At 44.8% G+C, this 23,096-nt stretch overlaps 1 long non-coding RNA gene across 31 annotated transcripts in view; it reads right to left on the reverse strand.

The window, feature by feature from the left end:
* Positions 1 to 974: 974 nt before the first annotated feature.
* LOC107128705 (uncharacterized) overlaps positions 975 to 23,096 on the reverse strand; it is a 45,185-nt gene continuing 23,063 nt past the window's right edge. For 17 of the 31 annotated variants that reach the window (XR_012433115.1, XR_012433114.1, XR_012433107.1 and 14 more), the window contains 5 exons: positions 14,876 to 22,576; positions 12,924 to 13,072; positions 11,515 to 12,243; positions 10,515 to 10,730; positions 975 to 1,607 (listed from right to left, as the gene is read on the reverse strand). This is a non-coding gene — a long non-coding RNA (uncharacterized lncRNA). Of the gene's footprint in view, positions 1,608 to 10,514; positions 10,731 to 11,514; positions 12,319 to 12,923; positions 13,073 to 14,875; positions 22,577 to 23,096 lie in introns of all 31 variants that reach the window. The other 14 variants (XR_012433119.1, XR_012433120.1, XR_012433123.1 and 11 more) reach the window with 8 other exon arrangements.

Raw genomic sequence — 23,096 nt, forward strand, 5'->3', positions numbered from 1 at the left:
TGAACAGTGCTTTGTGTGTTACACAGCAGCTTTATATCCAGTGCCTCCTCCACCTCCTCTGCCCTCATTAGGGGTGGGATTGCCCCTGAGCAGGGTCCGAGGGGCAATGGATCGGGGTGCTGCGGGGGCTGAAACCTGCAACTTTGCAGGATGTTTGTGCAGTCATGACAGCCTCGCAGAAAGAAGCCTGGGAACGTGGGGCGTCCTAATCATCCTGAGAACTCCGGGAGGAGGATACACCTCCGTGTTCCATGCCGTCAGGACAGAGCTGGGACACGCAGGCGGCAGCGAACACACACACAGCACAAACCTGTGCTTTGCTGTCCAGGTCAGTGCTTCTCATCCAGGGAGGTCTCGTCCCCCTGGACAAGCTTGGCCATGTCTGGGGACAGTTTGGATTTTCTCAGCTGGGGAGGGGTGTAGAGGGTGCTGCTGGCATCAGTGAATGAATGGAGACCAGGGATGCTACTAAACTTCCTGCAAGGTGCAGGACAGCCCCTGCCACAGGGAATCACCGGGCCCAAAGTGTCAATGGGGCAGAGGCTGAGGAAGCCTGGCATAGGGGCTTTACCTGTCACGAACATGGTAATCCACTGGCTGATGTGAAACAGATGCCAGGATCAGTCCCCATTTTGCAGTTGAAGATGATGCAAAATAGAAACCTCAATCAGCCTCCACGTCACACACTTGGTGAGTGTCACAACCACAGGAGTAAAGCAGAAAAAGGAACCAAGACAGGCGGGCGGGGCAGCGAGGAAGACCCCAGAAGCAACGGCACTGACTTGAAATTGGTTACACGGTTGTGGCCCAAGCAGAATAATCATCTCAGGTTAGCCATGGCTAACCTGAGGCTCAAGGAGAACTCTGTCCTGGACCCAGAAGGGGCCAACATTTTATGACTAACCCAGGCAAAAATTTGGTGGCAAAATTAATGACATTTTCAAACTGAACAAAGCTTGGAGAGACACTTAAAGTAGGCTATGACCAACACGGTGTTAATTTACAGGGACAAATGTGAAGGTCTGCATTTGGGTGCAGAACACACAAGGCCTCCCTCAACAAAGCTCTCATGACAGAGACTTAGTCACCCCATAAAGCTGCCAATTTAGTGGAAAGACCAAAGGAGAACTGTAGACTTAGCTACATTGAGATAACAATCACATTGGGTCTGCTATAGGGATTGACAAAGCACTTTCATGTACATTTGCTTGTTGGATCAAGCGTAACATCTAAGACAGGAAGTGGCAGATATTATTAGGCCCACTTTATAGATGGGGCTCAGGGAAGCCTGCTGACTTCCCAAGAGAATAAAGCAACAGCAGAGCTGGGTTTGGAAACTGGGTTTTTGTTCCAAATTCCACGTTTTTCTCTTTGTGGCCAGAGTCCCAGGAGAGGTTGTGCGGGCGTTTGGAGCATCACTCCCTGGTGCTCAGCCTGGCACCTGTGTGTACTGCCTGCCGTCAACTCCTGGAGGATGTCGCCAGCCCTGGGACCTGCAGGAGGGGCCACGCTTTCCAAGCCGCAGACTCTGCTTATGTAGGAAGACGTCAGCAAGGTCCACACCTGAGGCTCTGCTGTGGTTCCAAGGGAAATCCCTGCCTTAAATCCTAGTGAATGAGACATTGAAGGAGCATAAGTTTACATTTACTTTTTAGTCATTTAGAAAAGCACATACAATCAAAAATTAAAAAGGATAAAGTCACCTTGTAAAGTGACTTTTCACATGATTTTGCAACCCTTGCCTCCTCTGCCGCCGCCTCTTTCTTTCTTTCTCTCTTTCCACATATAAGGCATTCACTTACTTGGAATCATACTGCATATAATCATAAATGCTTTAGGATGTGACAATGTAATGTGTATGATCTTTTTCAATGTGATCCACATTTTTCTTAGAGCATTGTGTTAAATACTGCATAGAATTCCATCCTATGACTGAACAATAATGAATGTAGTCAATGACTTCTCTAACATTTAGTTTCCAGCTTCTTACTATTAAAGACAACACTGTGCACTGGTTTTCATTTGTTTTTCGTTTGTTTCTTTGTTTGTTTTTTGGTTGGTTGTTCTTTCGCTCTTTGAATTCTCACATCTGGAGCTGCACCTTTGTCTAGAATGTTCCTTCTCTCTTTCGCCTGGGTAGCTCTGATTTCTCACGAAGGGTGGTGACTTCCTGTTGGCTGCCTTTGATATCAGTGTTGTCTCTGGGCAGCTTTTATCAACTCTGGATTTCTACAGGCAGCGTCTGATCTTTTCTCCAGTATTGGAGGATGCAGGAGGCAACTAACTGACTTTTCCAAAACCATTTCCCCATCCTTAGAATGAAGATTAAACCACTTGATGAGCATGACAGACTTTAAATAAATAATGCAGTTATGTTTTTACATTATTTAATAACGTATATTAGCTATCTGTAAACTGAAACACACAATCTGAACATAAATAGAAGAACGTGACAAAACCATTTTTGCTGTTAGTTTATAGTTTTTTTCTCCCCTTTTATGTTTCCAGTTCCAGCACACAGCCAGGCGTCATGCTGGCTTGCCCAAGAGGATGTCTGTGGCGGGCCAGTTAACTGCCCTTCCTGGCTTTCACAAATGAGAGTCTTGTCGTAGGTGTGCATGGACAGGGGAATAACTGGAGAGTAATCAGGGTCCAGAAAGCAAAGGGGATCTTCCAGGGGGGAAAAAAAGACACCTGTGAGCCGTCAGGGACAAGAACATATGCTCAATGACAGCAGCCAGCCTTGCTAGAGATGGACCCCGGGCAAGGCCCAGGAGAGCAGTGCCAGTGACCAGAGACTCAGGAGCACCCAGCAAGAGCTGACATCCATGACCAAAGGCACATTCCCCCACCACTTGTCATGGTGTTGGAGCAAAAACCCCTTGGAGAACCCTGAGAAGTTCCAATTTGATTTAAGAAAATAGAAATCTTTAACTAGAAAGAGAGCAAGATGGGCTAGGGATGGGGCAGAGGCCATGGCAAGGCTCAGCCATACCTGTCTGTCATGCTTTATGCAAAAAGAAGTGGAAGACCCAAGGGAATGCAGAGGGACCTTCAGATTTAATAAACAGGACTCTTGTTCTCCTGGGAATACGGTGGCAGCTTAGTTTTGAATCTTCAAAGCTCCCCTCATGGAAACCATGGAGACCAACATTATGGAAGAGAAGCAGGAGTCCAGGAGGTGTGGCTTCAGTAAGCCACCATGGCACTTCCTACCTCACAGGAAACTACTCCTTCCAATCTAGGAAAATCCAGCTCTTTCAAATATGAATTTAAAAACTAGAAAGTACAGAGCATCTTTTCTAAGACATTATAAGAAAAAAAGATGATAAAGCAGCATTTTTTTCTTACAAATAACAAAAACTCAACATAAAAAGTGATAACACAAACTAGATGAGAATGGTAACCCAATATTCCTATACGAGTTTTTAAAAATTATTGATACAAAATAAGGAATGAAGTAAGAGACAAGCAGAAATGTACAAATTCAGAGACAAATATACAAAGAGATAGTGAGACAATAGGAATTATACCAGAAAGAAACTGGTAGAAAAAGAAAAATAATGAAAATCAACATCATGAAAATGACCATATTGCCCAAAGCAATCTACAAAATCAGTGCAATGTCTATCAAAAACCAACATCATTTCTCACGGAATTAGGAAAAACAATTCTAAAATTTATATAGAACTAACAAAGAGCACAAGTAGCCAAAGCAATCCTAAGCAAAAAGAACAAATCTAGAGGCATCACATTATCAGACTTCAAATTATGCTACAAAGCTATCATTACCAAAACAGCATGATGCTGGTATAAAAGTAGACACATAGACCAATGGAACAGAATAGAGAACCTGTAAATAAAACCCAACACCTACAACCAACTGATTTTTGACAATGCATACAAAAATATAAATTGAGAAAATGACATTCTATTTAATAAACGGTGCTGGGATAATTGGCAAGCCACATATAGAAGAATGAAACAAGTTCCCTCTTACCTTATTACAAAAATCAACTAAAGATGGAACAAAGACTTAAATCCAAGACCTGAAACCATAAAAATTCTAGAAGATAACCAAGGAAAAACTTTTAACTTTTCTGGACATTGGCCTGGGCAAAGAATTCATGATGAAGACCTCAAAGTCAAATGCAACTAAAACAAAAATAAGTAAATGGGACCTAATTAAACTGAAAAGCTTCTGTGCAGCAAAAGAAATAATTATCAGAGAAAACAGGCAACCCACAGAATGGGAGAAAATATTTCCAACCTATGCATCTGACAAATGACTAATATCCAGAACCTACAAGGCACTCAAACAAATCAGAAAGAAAAAAGCAAATAATCTCCTTAAAAAGTGGGCAAAAGGCATGAACAGACATTTTTCAAAAGAAGATACACAAATAGCCAAAAACTCATGAAAAAATGCTCATCAGGGAAATGTAAATTAAAACCACAATGAGATACCACCTTACTTCTGCAAGAATGGCCTTCATTAAAAAGTCAAAAAACAACAGATATTGGAGTAGATGTGGTGAAATGATCATATACTGCTAGTAGAAATATAAATTAGTACAACCTCAAAGAAAACATTATGGAGATTTCTTAAAGAACTAAAAACAGAACTACCATTTTTTTCCCAGCAATCCCACTACTGGGTATCTACCCCAAGAAAAATAAGAAAAAATATATTTTTAAGAAAAATATATGTAAAAGATACCTGCATGACTATTTGCAGCACAATTCACCATTGCGAAGCTATGGAACCAACCTAAGTGTCCATTGACCAATGAGTGGATAAAGAAAATGTGTTATACATTCACCATGGAATACTATTCAGTCATAAAAAAGAACAAAATAGTATATTTTGCAGCAAATTGGATGGAGCTGTAGGCCATTATTCTAAGTGAAGTAACTCAGGAAAAGAACACAAAAAACTGTATATTCTCACTCATAATTGGGAGCTAAGATACGGGTATGCGAAGGCATACAGAGTGATGTAATGGATTTTGGAGACTCAGAAGAGGGAGAGAGGGTGGGGAGGGAGGAATAAAAAAATCACATATTTGGTTATACACTACTTGGGTGACAGGTGCACTAAAATCTCAGACTTTACCACTATACAGTTCATCCATGTTACCAAAAACCATGTGTACCCCAAAAACTATTGAAATAATAAAGTAAAAAAAGAAAAATAATCAAACAACAATTTTTAACTGATGACTAAATTATAGGAGATGAAAGAAGTGGACAAAATGAAACAGAGATACATAGGGAAAAGATGAAAATGATACATATAAAAAACAGCAAGAAACAAAAATGATAGCTGGAAAAGACAGTAAAAGGGAGCCAACGTATACATAATCAGAGTCTCTGAAGAAGAAAACCAAAACCCTAGACAAATATTTTAACCAACATTTTGATGCTTATTTAAATATTAGAACAAAATTTTAAAATAAAATTTTCTGAAACGAAAAAAAATAGAATCTGCATATATGAGAGAAAATTGGTTAGTCAACAGTAACACAACTCAGAAAAGTTAATAGATCGAAGAATACCAAGTAGTGGATACGTGAGATGAACAAGTCTAGGACTTGTACAATGTGAGGACTAGAGTTAAATTGTTACTGGACTAACAATCAAATCATATTGTTACTGGAATTTTTGTTAGATAAGTAGATTTTAGTTGTTCTTGTCACACACACACAAATAACTATGTGAGATGATAGAAAAGTTTACAGGCAGACATAAGGAATATGGTTTCATTCCAGACCACCACAATAAAGCAAATATCACAATACAGCAAGTCACACAAATTTTTTGGTTTCTCAGTGCATATATTAATAAAAGTTACGTTTATACTGTATTGCATTCTACTAAGTGTGCGTTAGCATTATGTCTTTTAAAAGTACATCACTTAGGGCCAGGTGTGGTGGCTCACGCCTGTAATCCCAGCACTTTGGGAGGCCGAGGCAGGCAGATCACAAGGTCAGGAGATCGAGACCATCCTGGCTAACATGGTGAAACCCTGACACTACTAAAAATACAAAAAAATTAGCCAGGCATGGCGGCACACACCTGTAGTCCCAGCTACTCGGGAGGCTGAGGCAGGAGAATCGCTTGAACCCGGGAGGTGGAGGTTGCAGTGAGCCAAGATCGCACCACTGCACTCTAGCCTGGGTGACAGAAACAGACTCCACCTCAAAAAAAAAAAAAAAAAAAAAAAAGTACATTACTTAATTTAAAAATGCTTTATTACTAAAAAGTGCCAACAATCGTCTGAGCCTTCAGTGAGTCACAATCTTTTTGCTGGTGAAAGGTTTTGACTCGATGTTGATGGCTACTGCCTGACCAGGGTGAGGGTTGCTGATGACTGAGGCAACTGTAGCAATTTCCTAAAATAACACGATGAAGTCTGTCATGTTACTTGGCTCTTCCTTTCACCGAAGAGCTCTCTGTAGCATGCAGTGCCATTTGACAGCATTTTCCCCACAGCAGAACTTCCTTCAAAATTGAAGTCGATCCTCTCAAACTCTGTCGCTGGCTTATCAGCTAAGTTTATGGTATATTCTAAATTATTTGTTGTCATTTCAACAATATTCACAGCCTCTTCACCAGGGTAGATTCCATCTCAAGAAACCACTTTCTATCAGGGTGCGGTGGCTCACGCCTGTAATCCCAGCACTTTGGGAGGCTGAGGCGGGTGGATCACGAGGTCAGGAGATCGAGACCATCCTGGCTAACACGGTGAAACCCCGTCTCTACTAAAAATACAAAAAAATTAGCCAGGTGTGGTGGCGGGCGCCTGCAGTCCCAGCTACTCGGGAGGCTGAGGCAGGAGAATGGTGTGAACCCGGGAGGTGGAGCTTGCAGTGAGCCGAGATCATACCACTGCACTCCAGCCTGGGTGACAGAGTGAGACGCTGTCTCAAAAAAAAAAAAAAAAAAAAAAAAAAAAAAAAAAAAAAAAATTAAAATAAATAAACCACTTTCTTTGCTCATCCATAAGAAGTAACTCCTCATTCATTCAAGTATTATCATAAGATTGCAGCAATTCAGTCACATCTTCAGGCTCTACTTCTAATTCTAGTTCTTTTGCTCTTCCCACTATATCTGCAAGGACTTCCTCACTGAAGACTTGAACCCCTCAAGGTCATCCATAAGGGTTGGAATTAACTTCTTCCAAGTTCCCAGTAATGTTGATATTTTGACCTCCTCCCATGAATATGAGTGTTCTTAATGGCATCTAGGATGGTGAATCCTTTCAAGATGGTTTTCTTTTTTTTTTTTTTTTTTTTTTTTTTTTGAGACGGAGTCTCGCTCTGTTGCCCAGACTGGAGTGCAGTGGCGTGATCTCAGCTCACTGCAAGCTCCGCCTCTCGGGTTTATGCCATTCTCCTGCCTCAGCCTCCCTAGTAGCTGGGACTACAGGTGTCCACCACCACGCCTGGCTAGTTTTTTTGTATTTTTTAGTAGAGATGGGGTTTCACTGTGTTAGCCAGGATGGTCTCGATCTCCTGACCTCGTGATCCGCCTGTCTCAGCCTCCCAAAGTGCTGGGATTACAGGCTTGAGCCACCAAGCCCGGCCCAAGATGGTTTTCAATTTACTTTTCCCAAATCCATCAGAGGAATTACTATCTATGATACCTAAAACCTTACAAAATGTGTTTTTTAAATAATAAGACTTGAAAGTTGAAATTATTTCTTGATCCATGGGCTGCAGAATGGGTGTTGTGGTAGCCAGCATGAAAACAACAGTTATCTCCTTGTACATCTCTAGCAGAGCTCTTGGCTGACCAGTGCATTGTCAATAAGTGGTAATATCTTGAAAGGAGTCTTTTTTCTGAACAGTAGGTCTCAACAGTGGGCTTAAAATATTCAGCAAACCATGTTCTCTAAACAAATGTACTGTTGTCATCTTTGTTTTTCCATTTACAGAGCACAGACAGAGTAGATAAAGCACAATTCTTGAGAATCTTAGGATTTACAGAATGGTAAATGAGCATCAGCTTCAACTTACAGTCACCAGCTGCATCAGCCCCTAACAAGGGAGTCAGCCTGTTCTTTGAAGATTTGAAGCCAGGCATTGACTTCTCCTCTCTAGCCAGGAAAGTCCTAGATGGCATGTCCTTCCTTGCTATTATGTCTGCATTGAAAATCTGTTGTTTAGTGGAGCCCCTTTCATCAATGATCTTAGATCTTCTGGAGAACTTGCTGCAGCTCCTCCATCAGCAGTTGCTGCTTCATGTTATACTATTATAATATGGAGATGTCTTCTTTTCTTAAACATTATGAACCAACCTCTGGAGTTTCCAACTTTTCTTCTGAAGCTTCCTCTCCTCTCTCAGTCTTCATAGAACCGAAGAAAGTTGAGACTTTGCTCTGCATTAGGTTTTGTCTGAAGGGAATGTTGTGGCTGGTTTAATATTCTATCCAGACCGCTCGAACTTTCTCCACATCCGCAGTAAGGCAGTTTTACTTTCTTACTATTCATGTGTTACAAAAGGAACACTTTTTCTTTCCTTCAAAAATTTTTTTGTTTCCATTCACAACTTGACTGGATGGCCCAAGAGGCCTGGTTTTCAACCTCTCTTGACTTTTGACATGCCTTTCTCACTAAGCAAAATCATTTCTAGCTTTTGATTGCAAGTGGGAGACATGTGACTCTTTATTTCACCTGAACACTTAGAGGCCATTGTTTGGTAACTAATTGGCCTAATTTCTATATTATTGTGTGTCAAGGAATAGGGAGGACCAAGGAGAGGGAGAGAGATGGAGGAAAAGCTGGTCAGTGGAGCGGTCAGGACACTCAGTATTTATTGATTAAGTTCACTCTCTTAGATAGACACGGTTTGTGGTGACACCAAACAATTACAATAATGACATCAAAGATCACCAGTTACAGGTCACTATAAGAGTAATGAGAGAGTTTGAAATATCGCAAGAAATACCAAATTGTGACAGATACATGAAGTGAGCACATGTTGTTGGAAAAATGGTGCTGATAGACTCACTCAATGTAGGGTTGTCACAAACCTTCAATTTGTAAAAAATTAAATGTCCATGAAGAACAATAAAGGTGAAACACAATAAAATGAAATGTGCCTGCATTTGCTTCACTACAGTAAGCATTTTACTAACAATATGCATTTCTAGCATTATGCTGTAAACCTCAAATATAAAAAATAAAATTGATTTTGAAATGTCTTAAGTTAATGGAGTTTAAATAGAAAGGAAAAGTTCTTTAGGCATCCAGACAAAAAGATCAAACTACTCATGAAGGAAAAAATCAGATTAACAGCAGACTTCTTCACCTCAATGAACTTGAGACCACATTCAATAGCACGATACAGTGGAGTAAATGATTCTCTATCCAGTCCAACTGTCTTTGATGTATAAAGGTCACAGACAAATTGTTTGGAATAAAAAGGAACTTCAGAAAACATTTTGCACATAAATCTTTCATGAGGGAACTCCTAGAGGATGAGCAAGAACCAAGAGCAAAGTGGAAAAACTTAGGCAAAAGAATTAGCAATAAGAACATTGAATGTATTTAATTGCATATGTCAGCCAGAAATAGAGAGGGTGATAGTGAAAGCACAGAATATAAATGTTTCATGCTTTGACAATGCAGAAACCATAAGCCAACAAAAATTAAAAGGAAAAATACAGCGGAACATAAATTAACACTCTCTTCTTCATTGTCATAGCTGGAAAGCAAAAGATTCCATTAAAGCAGACCAATCAATCAAAAGAATTACATAAGAATATATAATTGTACAAAAGCAATACGCACTAAGAAAGATAATTAAAATTAACACTAGGTTATGCAGGAGCAGAAAAGGGAGGAAGAGGAGAAGAGGAATTATTTTATTGTTACTCAACATAGGAAACCAACAGATACTGCCTAAAGAATGAGAAAAATGTACAAAGTGGTATAAGTCTAAAGAAAGCTACTTGAACACAATACAAACATTCTTAAATTTCAAAATAATTAACATTTAAAAGATTTATAGGAAAAGACCACATAGCAGATTATATATATATAATCTATATAGTAAAAGATAATCGGTATACACTATCTATATGAGGATATATGTATGTATATACATTTGTGGAAACTGCTGTTTAAATATATGATTTTTTGAGGAATCTCTTTATATATAGAGAGAGAGACATAGCTATATAGAAATATAAAGACTTGAGGAATCTAGAGAGATACCAATGTTTGAGAATTTAACTCACCTATTAAAATGGAAGACACTTCTAAATTGTATTATCGTGTTAAATATATGTTGCTGTGTAACAAACCAGCATTGAACTTAGTGGCTGGAAGCAACAATCGTTATGTTGCATCTCACAGTCTCTACGGGTCAGGTACTCAGAAAGGGATTAAAAGGGATTGGTAGGTGGCTGTGGCTCAGGTGTCTCCTGAGGCTGCAGTCAGTTCCCCGCGGACCTGCAACTCTCAAAGACTGGACTGGAGGACTCACTTCTAAGGTGGCTCACTCACCTGGTTGGCAGGTTGCTTTCTCTCCACATGAGCCTCTCCACGGTTTTTTGGAGTGTCCTCATTGACATGGCATCTTGCTCTCCCCAGAATGAAGAAACCAAGAGTTCCATGGAGAAGCTGCAGTGCTTTTAATATCCTCACCTCAGGAGCAACACACCGTCAATTCTGTCATATTCTGTTGGTCACACAGACCAGTTCTTCTTCATCATAGGGGGACTACATAAGGGTGTGAAGACCAGGAGATGAGGATTATTGAGGGCCATTTTGCAGGATGCCTAGTACAATCAGGAATCAAGTAAAATTCCATGATTGTGTTCAAGAGATTCACCCAAAACATAGTTATTTTAAAAGGTTGAAACTCAAAGCACAGGCACAGCAAAAGCAGGGGTCTCAGTCCTTGTATGAATCAAGGTAGTTTTTCAGCCAAACAAAAACATTAAATGAAATAACATCAAGGTACTTTGAATCATTTTGCCTCATAATTTACAAAAAAAAAAAAATTAGCAGTCATGAATATCAACAGACTAAGTATTGTAAAAGAGGCTTTCAAAAAGCAGAAATTACAGAGGAGACAAAGAAAATACGCAAAATACATGATTTACAGGAGATTTTGTTCATTTCTTTTGCTTTGTGTTACCCTCTTCTCATGGTCCTGCCTTCCTTGGGTTATTTGAATATATTTTTTATTCCATTTTAAATAATCCATTGTCCTTTCTGGCTGTATCTTTTTGTATTCGTTTATTAGTAGTTTCTCTAGGGATTACAATACATACATTTAACATTTTATAGTCCACTTAGAATTAATATGTTACCATTTCAAGTAAACTATAGAAGGCTTACAACTCTATTGGTTCATTTATCCTCCCCTCTTTATGTTGTAGTTGTCATATGTACCTCATCTAAATAATAATTATACCCAGAAAATGTTACAATATTTGCTTTCAACAGTCAGATACAGTTTAAATATTTTAAGAAGAGAAAAAGAATTCATTATATTTACCTGATATTTACCATTTCTGTTGCTCTAATGTCATTCTTGAAGTTCCAAGTGTTCCTCCAGATCATTTTTTCTTCTTCCTGAAGAACTTGGCTAAGCATTTCTTTTGTAGGTCTGTTAGTGACACATTCTCTTACTTTCCCTTAATCTGAGTATGTCTTTATTTCACTGTCATTTCTAAGATATTTTTGCTAGATATAGAATTCTGGGTTGACAATCATTTTCTTTCAGTAATTTACAGATGTTGTTCCACCATCTTCCTGCTTCCATAATTTATGATGAGAAATTTGCAATTATCCAAAGTACTGTTCTCTGATACATAGTATACTGTTTTAATCTGGCTGCTTTTAATTGTCTTTCCTTTACCTTTGATTTTCATTTACAATGCATTTTTTAAAGTTTATCTTGTTTAGAGTTTGTTAACCTTCTTGAACTTATACATATCTGTTTTTCATCAAGTCTAGGAAGTTTACAACCATTATTTCTTCAATATTTTTCTGCACCAGTATCCTCCTCTTCTTCTTCCAAGACTCCAAAAATAAGAGTATTAGACTTTTTGATATTGTTTCACAGGTGCCTGAGGCTCTGTTTTTGTTTTTTTTTTTTTTAATTTCATTTTTCTCTCAATCTGCAGGCTGTGTAATTCCTATTGATTAACCTTCAAGTTCACTGACAATTTCCAGGATATCTCTCACAATTCTTGGCATTCAGGGGCCTCCTTTCCTGGTTCTTCTGGACAGAAAGATAGTGTTATCTCCAAGATTTAGCTTCCTGCACTGCCATGCAACTCTGCATGACTAGGACTACCTTAGGAATACAGTGGCAAAAGAAAGGACAAAAAAAATTAACAGGGATTATCCCCACATCTTTAAAACAATGAGCCCTTTTTCCAGTTTTTTCTGTCTGGAACATCAGGTTTTTCTTAGCTTTTTAATTATTTGTGCTATTATGTAGTTCCACATGACTGGGGCCATCTTTGGAGCCAAGTGGCAACAGTAAAGAGGAAGAAATAAACAGGGATTCACCCCACTCCTTTTCCAGTTCCTCTGGTTGGAGAGTTGGGTCTTTCATCAAAGTTTCAGGGCTTCCAGCACCAGGACCAGCAGCACAGTGGTACAGCTCCACAGGTGGAGCTGCCCTTGGGTCAGGATCAAGAGAGGAAAAAAAAGGGGTAGTGAACACTTCCCCCACACTCCCTGGCATGCAGGGGTCCCTTTTCCTGGTGCTTTGGCTGGAAAGAGAGGTTTTATCCCAGATTTTTGTCTTCTGGGCCCACTGCACAGTTCTGAGATTCAACCCACCCTCAGGTCAGAGATAACAGACAAAGAAAGAGGGAAAAGGCAAAACTCACCCCCATTTGGGGTTATTATCAAGTTTTGACATTAGTTGCCAATCCTTTTGTCATTACTTACTTTTTAGAGGGCTCAGGGAGTTGTTCCTTATGTTCCCCCCCCCCAAGTTTTCAGCATTTCCAGTGGGACAGTAGACAGCAGTGCACTTATTCCATCTTGGCTGGCACAAGTGGTCAGTTATAGAAAAATGCAAATTCTCTCAGCCCAGACTGGAGCAAATGTACAAAAGGGAGTAACAATATAAAAGACAAAAATGACATGATCAATTTAGTATGCCTGAGGGATATATGCTAAACTTTAAATCCTAAAAACATAGACTATATTGTCTTTCCAAGTGACCATGGGACACTTGCAAAATTAACTAAATAATAAACCACACAAATAACTTCCAATAATTCTAAAGTGGAGAGATAATGCAGAAAACATTTTCTAATCACAATGCAATAAAACTAGAAATTGACAAGAAAGTCACAAAACTAAAAGGCCCTCGACCTATACATTGTATGATTCCTTATTAATCAACTTTTGAGTCAGAGGGAAATACAAAGTGAATTACAGAATTTCGGGGAATCAACAATAGTGCAAACATTAAATATTAGAGTTGAGAATATAAATAAAGCAGTTCATAGACTTAAATATCCATTTCAGGCATAGATATTTACCAACACTGCACACCTTACTTCCTGTCCTAGGTCTGACTTCCACGGCCTTGCTGGACACAGACTCTTTGTGGACATTTGACAATGTCCAGAGACATTGGAGTGGCATCTTGTTATCACATACTTAAGAGACTACAGGTAGTATAAGCATAACTTTTATTTGCACTGGGAAACTAAAAATTTTGTGTGACTCACTATATTGCTGTATTCACTTTATTGAGATGGTCTAGAACCCAACCCACAATATCTCCAAGGCCGGCCTGTATGTGATCTCATTTACTCTTTATAAAGACATCTGGTGACGAAAAATCTCAGAACTCTTTCACAGATAAGAAAACTTAGGCTCAGATAGATGTAGGGAGAAGAGTGAAAATCCCCAAACCACCTTCCCCATCTTCTCCTTCCCCAGGGCTCACTCCTAATTGCCCAGTGCTGTGTCACGTGTCATCCAGACATTTTTCCGTGAATGTACAGGCATGACTATGCAGGAGGGCAGAGGATCGCTATGGGCCAGAGGCCTGACCCACCCTCAGAAATGGTGGCCAAGACACTCAGGGCTGCTTCCAACAGCAACCGTGTCACCACGCTCTCTGGAAACTGGTGTGATCAGTCCTAGTGACAGCAGAGCAGGAAGGGAACTGGAGATCATTAGGAGTCACCCAACATGTCACAGACCGGGACATGGAAGCCAAGAAAGGTGTGGTTATATTCATCACCGTTAACGATGATCCTCAGTGCTGGCCACCAGGATCAAACTAGCCACCATTGCCTGAGTTCTGCATGCAGCTGGTCTGCAGCGCTGCCCCACGTGGGACCCTCTCCTTGAGGGGCACATGGCCTTGGGCAGAGCAGCTCTCTTGCCATGAGGCGATGAGGGCCCCACACCCCAGTGTTCACCGCAGCCCCCAGGATGCTCACTTTAACCTGGCGGTCACTGAATTGAACAAGGCACAGGTGACCCCTCTTTGGGCGTGACCTCCAATACAAGCATCCTGCAGCTGACCCAAGTCCTCACCCTGGAACTCTTCCATAAGTGTCAGATAACTCTCAGTGCTGACTGGTTTTAGCTCAAGACCCTTTGAGTTTTAGGACCTTCCACAAAACACTTTGCAAATACAGCTCGGGAGCATTGAAAAAGAGCCCCTTCTCCAGCCAATCCCACGATAAGGGCGCCTGAGAGTCAGATCTCATCTCAACCAAGGCTGTGTACTGAATCACCCAGGAAATTCCCCACTGACATTCACATGCAATAGATGGTGGGATGGAGGCATCTTTTTTTTTTTTTTTTTTAAGCATCTCCAGTTGATTAATGTACAGCCAGGTTGGGAATCACTGCTCTAGTGGAAAACTTACCAGGCATAGAAGCAGAAAACAAGGCTGTCTGGGAATCTGAGGGAGCAGGACAGCTTCCTTAGCCTGAGTGTCTTTATCCATCAGGGATAGTTGATGGAACAAAGCAGATTCACAGACAGGCTCCAGGTTGCTGGAGGCTGGGTACGGGCCCACCCCTTGACGACGGCCCAGGGCCAACTTTTCCCAATTCACAGCAGGGGAAGTTAGTGGATAGAATTGCCTGATTTTAACTTTTGGTTTCTTTTCTCTCATAGTCTTTTCTTGGCCTTGGCATCTTCTAAAACTCCTCTTTGTAAGCCAACGACGAACAACACTGCCATTGTCCCAGTGAAGGCTGTCTTTCCCGTGGCTGAGAGGCCAAGCGGGCCAGAGGCATGGGTTCTCTGCTTCCTGATCTCAGGGCTGGTGCAGGCTCTGCACAGCTAGATGCTGACAAGGCCTGGCAAACAGGTGCTCAGTGCCTTTCTGGCTGGAATCTTATGCTCTGTCAGGTGAGTGCTCAGCAAAAAGTGAAGCAAATTTGGTCACGGTCATTCTGTGCCAGTGATGCAGTTTTCAGACGCTGACCCTCCGGGTCTGTGCTGATGACCCCTCATGGTGATCATGAACTTCTCCCCAGCCCTCCATGAGAGGACCCTCTGGAAATCTCTCACCACACCTTTCAATTTTAGCCCGTTGCTGAAATGATCACATACTGCTGATGAAGACGTTGGGACTTGGAGATGCGTTGACGTGCACATAACCCAACTTCAAATTCAGGCTATAGCATCCCTGGAGGTAAATATTGATTTGGCATTTCAGTTCTGTCAATATTTACCTCTTAAGTCAATAAAGCTTGATGTTTATCTCAATTGACATTGATATCTGCTTAAAGTTTATTTCTCACTTCCTTCCCTTCTTCAAACAGCTGGGGAAGAGCTTGTGTTGGGCGGGTCGGAGGGAATGGCCCATGGACCCGCTGGTGTGGAATGAGTCCTGAGACTCTCATTTCCTCTCTGGGCCTCAGTATCCTAATGAAGCAGCTACATCGTCTGGGGTAGATCCCCTGGGATTTGTTGTCACCTGCCAGGAAAATTTAGGACAGGGACACACAGGAGGAGTATAGGAGTGGAGGTTTAATAGGTAGAAGAGAGAAAGAGCAAGAGCTTCCTCTGTGGAGGAAGGGGTCTCCAAGCAGAAAGGACCCACTGCTGGTGAATGTACTGTGTTGTACAGTCATTTGAGGAGGCAGCGTCTGAGTTACGTAGGGATCACAGATTGGTTCGATCAGGTGTGAGGTTTACACAGTGCGTGGAGAAGGCTGCTCCTATTATGCAAATGGGTTTTCCAGTTGATCGGGGCCATCTTGTCTGCTCCTTACAGAACACATGGCTGGCAGAGAAGTGAAGATGGAACTGCCATCTGGAAAATATCTAGCCCTGGCTGGGCTCGGTGGCTCATGCCTGTAATCCCAGCACTTTGGGAGGCTGAGGCGGGTGGATCACCTGAGGTCAGCAGTTCAAGACCAGCCTGGCCAACATGGTGAAACCCCATCTCTACTAAAAATACAAAATTTAGCAGGGCGTGGTGGCAGATGCCTGTAATCCCAGCTACTCAGGAGGCTGAGGCAGGAGAATTGCTTGAACCCAGGAGGTGGAGGTCGCAGTGAGCCAAGATCACACCACTGAACTCCAGCCTGGGCAACAGAGTGAGACTCTGTCTCTAAATAAAAAAATAAATAAATGAAAATGTCTAGTCTTTAGTTCCGGCCGCTGTTCACCCATGCAAGCTCCCAGCTCGCAGGCTGCTCTTTGTTAGAAAATGATTTGGGGCTGCTTTTCATTAAAAAGGAAGGCCTGACGGAGGACTCCCATACCCTTGCTATCTGCCTAAGTAATTCCTTCTTAACTCCTGGATCCCTAGGTCGTTTCGGAGACCCCTTTGCTGCGGCCATCTCATGGCTCCGCTGTTGCATATCCGGAAGGACAGAGCAGGGGGTGGCCTCAGGTTTGCAAGTGGTAAAACCTAAAAAATAAAACACCGTTTTTCATTCGGATTGACTTTTTAAAAGGTGCTGATTTCAGCTGGACCTGCTTGGAAGCAAATTTCTGGGGAAAGTAAAGTCATAAAAACAATCAGATGACCTTAAAACTGGGACCATGGAGGTGGGGTCCCATCAAAGAATCCTGTGGGTGAGGCTCAGCGGAGGTAAGCTCCCTGCAACGTCTCCCAGCCTGCAGCCCAAGGCCTCTCAGACCCGACACTCTGGCCGGCAGCTGCAGAGGGACAGCCCCACCATGCCTGCCATGCTCAGAGGCACCGTGGGACCAGCATTGGCTAGCAGAGAGCTAGGAGGTCACTCAGGCCAAATGCTGGCAATTTCACGGAGAACCCACAGTGACAGAACTTCCACGGAGGACTGTCCTCGAGACAGTAAAATCAGTGAAATGGAGTCAGTAAAACCGAGTACACGAGGCCTGATGCCCGGGAATGGGAGGAGCCCAGGCAGCCTTTACCAGCGTGTGCGTTCATTCTAACATGTCAGCTCGACTGGGCCACAGGGTGCCCAGATATTTGGTTAAACATTATTCTGGGTGTGTCTGGATGAGATTAGCGTTTGAATCAGTGGACTGAGCAAAGCAGATGGCCCTCCCTGTGTGGCTGGGCCTCTTCCAAGCAGTTGGGGGCCTGAAGAGAACAAAAAGCATTGGCGAGGGAGAAGGCTCTCTCGGCCTGTTTTCAAGCCGGGCTGTCGGTCTTCTGCACTCAGACTGGAACTTACACCAGTGGCTCGCCCAGGCCTCCAGCTTGCCGACTGCTGATTTTTGGACTTGACAGCCTCCACCTCCACAGCAGCATGAAAAATTCCTCATCATCAATCTCTCTATGCATATATCCTATATATCCTTTCGGTTCTATTTCTCTGGGGACCCCTAGAACAACACGCAAGGTGAGAGGCCCTTGAGGAGGACTGACTGTGGCTCGCTGGTCTAAAGCTCTAAGCTGCTACTGCTGCTGACTCCAGCTCTGCAGAAGATACAGTGGTGACATCTCCTGGGTGAGTGTGAGCCTGAGGCTCTCAGATGGCTGCAAAGGTCGGGGTATCCAGGGTGTTATGTACGCAGGCAGCTTCCCCTGCGGGCTGTGCTCTAGGCTCAAAGCACAAGGGCTGCAAAGAAGCCCAGCCCAGGGTCCTGTCTGTCCGGTGAGCTGGGCACGGTGAGTATGGCTGAGGAGTCACAGCCGAGCACGCAGCACTGAGCGCAGATCCTGGAGGGACAGGGATGACCCTCAGCCCCCGCCCTCCGGGACCTCATGGTACAGGTGAGGGAGGGTAGGTGCTCAGGTTGGAGTCAGTGCAACTAAGGGAATCTGCATGTGCCCCTTGATGGCAGAGGGCCCCGGAGGCTTCCCCTCTCTCAGCACCCCGTGGAACGCAGCATCACCTTCCCCAGAGGACGCCAGGTAGACTCAGTGGCCAGAGGTTGGGGGGATTCTGCACAGGTGGCTCCGGGTGTGCTGGCACATACCACCCTCACCAGGGCCCAGGGCCCTTGAGCACCCCAGTGTTCCAGCGCTGGCCTTGAACCAGGGATGGTCTTCGGGTGAGGGCTGTGGGGCTGAGAGCCTGAAGGAGGGCCCTCGGGTGAGAAGAGGCTTCTGGGAGGAGCAGGAGACAGAGGAGGGGATTTGGGGGGAGAGGGGGAGGGGAAGGGACAGGGAGGGGAGGGGAAGGGATAAGGAGGGAAGGGGGACCGCCCAGCGGAGTGGGGAGGAGACACAGGGTGGAAGGCTGGGGGTTGCCCTTGAGGTTTGGTGTCCAAGTCTGGGATCAGGGTTCTGCTGTTGGTGGGCGATCCTGCTGCTGGCTCAGCCCAGTTCGGGCCCTGGCTGCCTCACTCAGATGAGGGGCCGGGCTTCCCTCTCCTGCTTTCCTGTGCTTGGACTGTGGCAGCCACCACACCCACCACGGAGAGGGTGGTTAATCCCCAAACTCACCATGGAGTTCCCCCTCTCCCTGCTCACCCCAGGCCCTATGGGTGCCTTTCCTGGCCTCTGGCCTAGGGCTTTGTGGAGTGAACATTGGCTCCTCCTGCTTTTGGGGGCCACTAGCCAGTGAGGTGAGGCCAGACCTCCTGAAGGGAGGGTCCCGTGTCCCCAGAGTCAGGGGTCGGGGGTCAAGGGTTGAGGTCAGTGGGTGGGGTGGGTGCATTGCGCAGCGTGTGCTCAGGGCTGCCTGTGACCCGGAAAAGACTTTCTCAGGCCTATCCCCACCCGCACCAGCCTGGAGAGAGCCCTGTCAGGCTGAGCCCTGGGGGCTGTGCAGGTGGGGGAGGGAGAGCCCTGTCAGGCTGAGGTGGAATTTTCTGGAGCCCCGGGGGCTGTGCAGGTGGGGGAGGAGGACGCCCAGCATCGGATGAGCGGTGACTTCCGACCCACTGGGGAAGCCACAGGCACAGCTGAGTCGGAGGCAAGGAACAAGGCCTCCTGTTAGAAAGTCCCAGAAAGAAACAAACCCTCAGGGACCACCCAGAAGGCCAGGATCATCCGAGTGGCCGCCCCGTGGGGTCTCCATGGCTGCACGTGCATCCTGAGGCCCAAGTCCTCCTCGCAGCGGCTTGACTGGGTGCTGGGGACTCTGCAGGGACCGCGCCATCGGTGCTCCAGCTTTCAGGAAGCTCCCGCCTTGGGGTGAACAGACAGCAGGTAAAGAAGCCTCATGCAGGGCAGCAGGGGATACCCTGGAGAGGAAAGCAAGGCAAGAAACAGACACTGTGCCAGTGGCTCCTGAAGGGATGCACACTCGGGGATCTCGGAGAGGGTCCAGGTGAGGACGGCAAGGGCAGAGGAGCCTGTGGGAGGGGTAAGCACGAGGGAGGCCAAGGCCCTGAGATGTGAGGCCCACATCCTGCTGCAGGCGCTCTGCCTCCAGCAAGAGGTGGCTCTGGAGGACAACTCTCCACAGGCTTGGACAGCCATGCTCCCAGACAAGAGCTTCTGCTGTGCTCCCAGATGAGAGCCAGAGCCCCACCTGTCAGGAGGCCACACTCATGCCCAGGACTTCTGGGCCTCGGCAGTGCTCCCAAGGGTGTGGCACCAGGTGCAGCAGGGCAGGTATGTGGACCAAGTGCGCTGGGGAGGTGGAGGAATAGCAACATCCCGTGGGCCAACCATCTCTTGTGTGTGCACACGGCACCTGTGCACCCAAGGTCACCCGTGTGCATGCCACCTCTCCACTCCTGGCAGCAGCCACCCTTGCACCACGTGGCTCTGTGCCCTGGCTCCACAGGACTCCCTGCTGCTGCCAGGAGCGATTCCTGGAGTCCAGCTGGGGTCAGCAGGTGGAGGTAGCAGGGCCTCTGTGCTGGCTTTGGGACTGGACCAGCAGCATTGCAGACGCCCTGGCTCACCCACCTGGGCACACCTGAGGCCTCTTGCCCTTATCTCCCAGGGCCCTAGTGGTTCCCCTCCACCATCCCATCCCAAAGCTTCACCTTTCCAGTGTAGCCCCAGGCCCTAGAGCAGGCGTGTCCACCTTATTGTACACACAGCGTTTGACTCGGAGCCCGAGACATGTATCTGATACAAATGGGGCTGTTCTGGATGAGGGAGGGGGCACCCAGCCCCCAAGTCCGGCTCCCCAGCTCCCTGACTGCCCTGGCTCTGCTGAGCACCTTCGAGACCATATTGGAAGCTCTCAGCGAGGCTCCTGGACCCTGGCATCCCCGAAACCCCCTGAGGGACCCACTTTGCCAGCTGCATGTCTGTGTCGCACGGAACTGTCTCCTTGCTCTGCAAGCAGGTGGAATGCAGGAGCAGGCAGGAAAATCCAACTCTTCCGAGTCAGACACTCGAGAGCTCTGCAGACACGAAGACAATGCCACGCCGCCCCCTAAATGCTTTTTGTTTTGGAAAATACAGCTGTTTGTCATAAGGTATTTACGTTGACATATAACAGGTTTATGATTGTTTTAATGAATTAATGGGTATTTTAAATGCTCTTAGTTTTGATGTCTAGTGTTTCTCGTTGGTGATTTCTAATGTCTAGTGTTTCTCGTTGGTGATTTCTAATGTGGCATCGTGGCTGCATTCAACCCCCATAAACACATGCTCCGTCAGGGCCTCCATAGCTCTTTAGACCCAATGTTTGAGTCCCGGGCTCCAGCTCGTGTCTCTGCCCCTCCCTGCTCCCTCAGCCAACAGCCCGGGCAACGCCCAAGAGCTGCCCTCCCACTCGGCTCCAGGAGATGTTTAAATGGGGCCTGACTCCCCCTATCTCTGATCTAAAAGATAACCGGAAGCAGCAGAGAAAACATCTGAAGTGCTTCCTGGACACACTGGTTAGGAAGTTTCTGCAAGAACCCAGGTAAGAGCTGGACTAAGTGGGAGTCCGTGGGTGGGAGGAGGGAGAACGCCTGCCTGGGCGTTTACAGAGATGAGTTTGCAGGGATAATGATGCCGGGGTTTCAGGCTTCAGGCCCAGCCCCAGGAAGAGAACGGCAGCAGGAAAAGTTAGAGAGCGAGGAGTGGGAGCAGGAGGTAGAGAGCTCGGCCCCTCCTTCACTGCTGCCCTCTGGGTGACGCTCAGCGGAGGCACCACATTGCGGCTGCGAGGGCCCCGAGACAACCTCTGCACCGTTTATGGGATCCCATTAGGGGAGCAGCGGCCCTGCATGACCCCACAGGTGAGCAGGACACCTCATCACAGGGTAGGCACGTGAGCAGACCTCACCCTCACACAGCTGCCTCCCGGGCTGCCCAGGTCAGGTGCTGAGAACACAAAAGAAAATGAGACAAAGTCGCCACCCTGGAGTTTACAAGCTGGCGTGGGAGACAGGCTGGCACTGAGGACGACGGTGGAGAGACAGGGAGAGGCAGTGGAGAGACACCGGAAGAACCAGAGGTGCTGGGGAAGCCGGGTCAGCAGAGAGACCCCAGCAGAGTGGGAGCCGGAGGACGGCGGCGACTGCAGCCGACTGTTTCAGGTGGCGTCCTCGTCACGAGAGGACCTTGAGCGGTCATGGGCTTCCTGGGAACCTGCCTACAGAGGAAACGATTACTGGGTGCGGATGTCTTGAACATTTATTGCATTCCACGTTGTCAGTCAATAAAACAGCTTTGCCAGCGTAATACTGACAAAATCAAGTTCAGGCTGTAAGCCCAAGGGCTTCCAAGAAAAGTGGATCTGGTGTCCAGTGGGGGCACTGCCTGGTTCCCAGGCGGAGTCCAAACTGCAGGGAGAAACAAGGACCCTGCGGGAAGAAGGGACCTGCCCGACTGGTTCCCCCGCACCCACGTCAGGAATTTTCCCAGAAAGTCATCCACTTTGTTAGACGCAAAATAAAGGTCATTTGGAGAAAAACCTGCCAGCAGCTGCTGCTGCTTGAAAATAGAAAAGATTTTAAAAGTAGCAGTGTTCGGAGGACAAGGCGAGCAGATCACCTGAGGTCAGGAGTTCGAGACCAGCCTGGCCAACATGGCAAAACTCCGTCTCTACTAAAAATAAAAAAAATTAGCTGGGCATGGTGGTGCGTACCTGTAATCCCAGCTACTTGGGAGGCTGAGGCGGGAGAATCACTTAAACCTGGGAGGAGGAGGTTGCAATGAGCCGAGATTGTGCCACTACATTCCAGCCTGGGCGACAGAGCAGGACATCGTCTCAAAAAAAAAAATGCAGCAGTGGTTTGAAATCGTGCATTTTTATGTATTGTCCTCAAACATCTGAGGGAGATAAGAAAGAATATACCGCGGATGAGAATATTAATAATTATACATAATATATTATTTATATATAACATAATATAATATAACATAATATATAATATAATATGTTGTTATAATGTATTATATAATATATTATATATTACTTATAATAATATATTTATATAGGTATATCTTATATAATACATATATAATAGATTTTAACTTGATCATCTCTAATACATAATACATATATTATATATAACATATTCTATATTCTATATTATATTGTATATATTATATTTTATAGAGATAATATATATTATATATAATATATAGTATAATATAGTATATATTATATTTTGTAATATATATTATTATATTATACATTATATTTTATCATATTATAAATATAATATATACATATATTTATATTATTTATTATATAATATTTATCAGAGGCAAACTGCCTTGTAGAAACGATCCTGTGACCTCCATCATCACATCTGACTCAGCAGCCTCCAAATCCCCTACTTTCCCT

This window comes from Macaca fascicularis, chromosome 3 (genome assembly GCF_037993035.2).
Source record: "Macaca fascicularis isolate 582-1 chromosome 3, T2T-MFA8v1.1".
In the NCBI taxonomy this organism is placed as follows: domain Eukaryota; kingdom Metazoa; phylum Chordata; class Mammalia; order Primates; family Cercopithecidae; genus Macaca; species Macaca fascicularis.